This window comes from Portunus trituberculatus, chromosome 25, assembly GCF_017591435.1.
Source record: "Portunus trituberculatus isolate SZX2019 chromosome 25, ASM1759143v1, whole genome shotgun sequence".
Classification (NCBI taxonomy): domain Eukaryota; kingdom Metazoa; phylum Arthropoda; class Malacostraca; order Decapoda; family Portunidae; genus Portunus; species Portunus trituberculatus.
The window spans coordinates 6,565,001-6,568,093 of NC_059279.1; the positions used below are offsets into that span (position 1 = coordinate 6,565,001).

Genomic DNA, 3,093 nt, shown 5'->3' on the forward strand with positions numbered 1-3,093 from the left:
TCTTTGCCCCAATCAGAAATCTTAGAAAGATCAGAAGTCAGGCGTTTTGTGGCATCCCTGCGTGATCTGTTGACTTCCTGAAGGCTTGATCGTCTATGAAAAGACGTGGAAAAGTGTTAGGGTGGTATCATTAGCGTAGGAGTGGAAAGTGGAGTGGAAGGGTTTAGAAGATCATTAATGAATAATAGAAAGGAAGTGGGTAACAGGACAGAACCATGAGGAACTCCACTGTTAATAGATTTAGGAGAAGAGTGGCCTTCTACCACAGCTGCAATAGAACAATAGAAAGGAAATTTGAGATGAAGATGTGAATGCAAGTTACATTCTTTATCTTGAGGCTTCTTGGTTGGGGTCAGGTCAGGTCAGGTCAGGTCAGATCAGGACATGATGAGGCTCCCAAAGTCATTGTTCTCGTCACCAGAGTTCGCGGCCCCTTCCACAATCACAAGGCAGAGCGAAGCAGAAGCATTCAGTGCCTGATTGGGAGGCACGGGCATTAGTGAGAATTAATGACTGGACGCCACTCCCTGCACACCCTTCCTGCTTCAAAAGAGGTTAAACAGATTAGTCAGTTAATACATAGCTAAAAGGTGAAGTGATTGACGAAAAACAGTTACTGACAAAAATAGTACCCATTAAAACGTACTGTACTCAACGCTAATGATAAGATAAGACGATAAGAAGTTGTGGTAAGCTGAGGGAGTCCATGTGACCCACCTGACCACCCTCATTGTATCGCTCTACGTACTCTGTCAGATCCAGGCTTAATCTACGCCTCGCTAAGCTATGTAAATTTAAAAGCTTCAATCTCACTTCATGCATCGTTGTGATATCACTCCTTTATGGTGATTCACGCATTTATATATTCCCTGTTAGATTAGGGTCACGTTACCAGCCGGCACTATCCCGGTGGTGCACTGGGAGAAAATAAGAACAAAGTGGTGCATGATGGTTTCCGTAACTGTAGGACTGAGAATTTTACCTTCTAGGGGAGCCAAAGGAAGAGGGTGCCCAGGCAGCGGTTCCGGGCGAGGGAAGGCCACGGCTGAGGCCAGCAAGCAGGCACACACCCTGGGGAAGGAGCAAGGTTAGGCAAGAACACACACACACACACACACACACACACACACACACACACACACACACACACACACACACACACACACACACACACACACACACACACACACACACACACACACACACACACACACACACACACACACACACACACACACACACACTTACAACAAGACCACCATGTCGAAGATTGGTGAGTTGTGGCTCTCCCCGTGGCACTCTCATGGTTGACTGGCACTATAGGCACGCCCCGCCCATCCTGCCAGGACTCCGAGCGCCGCCCGGAACACAAGAAAGGGAAGAGGCGCCGAGCATTACGTTACTTTAGGTTACGGTTGGTTTAATTACGGTAGGATAGGTTACCTTACTTCAGGTTACTCTGCATTACTTTACGATAGGCTAGGTTACGTTACTTTACGTTACGTTAGGGTATAGGTTACGCTAGGTTGCGATACGTGTGGGGGAAACGGGAGGCCACGATCTCTCGCCCTCAAAATATAAATGATGTTAAGCCAGGATTAGTTAGTCTAGCCCTTGGGAAAGGAAAACATGACAAAACAGAATGAGTGTATTAACACAGACAATAACAAATAACCGAACCACTGCTGTCGTGTGCAAGGACGGCGTGCTGAGTCACCAGTGAAAATCCACTCAGCAACAAGCCAGGAGGTGAAGTCCAGAAGCTGGTGTGCAGTAGGGAGACGACAGCGGTGGCAGATGCAGATATGGAGAGAAGCAGCAGGAGCCCAGGCTGTATACACTGCCAACAAGTGCACCAGGCGACACGGACACTCCTGCCTATGTCAATGCGTGTGGGAAAGCCACTGGGCGTCGGAGCGGAAGCGGCTGTTCCGGGACTCCATCAGCCAGGGGATGCAGCGTCTCACCTATGGAAACTTTCCCATATCAAACGCGTTGCCAAAATTGCATTTCCAAAACATTTTAATGAATTGCTCTCACATCTAACGCAAATGTTGTTTATGTGAAAAGATTGGAAAGTCTTAGTGATTCGATGCGATTTGCTTATTGTAAGAACAGAAGTGTGTCAGATGTAAGGTTAACTTTTCTAAATGACGCTTGCAAGCCTTTCTTGTGCCTCCACCAGACAGCCAGCGTGCAGCGAGGCAAAGGAACACCAAACTAATATCAAGCATGAACAGATATTGCAGGCTTTATTAGGCGTGAATGCAAGTGAGAAGTGAGAAGGAAGAGTCTCTATTTTGTTTTATTTTTCATCCTGAGGCTTGTTGGTTCAGAACAGGTGAGTTCAGGTCAGGTCATGTAGAGGCTCCAGAGGTCAGGCGTTTTCCTCATTACCGAAGAGGTGTGCGGCCCCATCCACAGTTACACGGGAAAGTATAGCAAAGGCATCTGTTGGCTGTTTGGGGAGACAACACAGGAATTAGTCAAAGTGAACGACTTGGCATCTCACGCATCCTTCCTGCTTAAAAAGGAGGCAAACATTTGGTAAACACGATGAACAGATTCACAGAATGAGTTGTCTTATGAACACCGTGTACTCCATTATAGGGATCATCAGAATAAGAGAGTGTTTAGGTAAGATGGCAGAGGGTCAGGCTGCGGGAAGGCCACGGCAGAGGCCAGAAGGCAGGCACACACCCTGGGGAGCGAGGAAGGTTAGATAAGAGCGCACCCGTGCACACACACACACACACACACACACACACACACACACACACACACACACACACACACACACACACACACACACACGGCCCGGTAGCTCAGTGGTTAGAGCGCTGGCTTCACAAGCCAGAGGACCGGGGTTCGATTCCCCGGCCGGGTGGAGATATTTGGGTGTGTCTCCTTTCACGTGTAGCCCCTGTTCACCTAGCAGTGAGTAGGTACGGGATGTAAATCGAGGAGTTGTGACCTTGTTGTCCCGGTGTGTGGTGTGTGCCTGGTCTCAGACCTATCCGAAGATCGGAAATAATGAGCTCTGAGCTCGTTCCGTAGGGTAACGTCTGGCTGTCTCGTCAGAGACTGCAGCAG

The 3,093-nt window shown here is 48.4% G+C and overlaps 1 long non-coding RNA gene across 1 annotated transcript in view; it reads right to left on the bottom strand.

Annotated features, from left to right (window-relative positions):
- LOC123508730 overlaps nucleotides 1-2,751 on the bottom strand; it is a 2,928-nt gene extending 177 nt beyond the window's left edge. Inside the window, exons 1-3 of the long non-coding RNA XR_006675992.1 lie at nucleotides 1,249-2,751; nucleotides 983-1,071; nucleotides 1-476 (exon numbers count right to left, since the gene is read on the bottom strand). The exon at nucleotides 1-476 is cut by the window's left edge and continues 177 nt beyond it. This is a non-coding gene — a long non-coding RNA (uncharacterized LOC123508730). The remainder of the gene's footprint in view (nucleotides 477-982; nucleotides 1,072-1,248) is intronic.
- Between the last annotated feature and the right edge of the window lie 342 nt (nucleotides 2,752-3,093).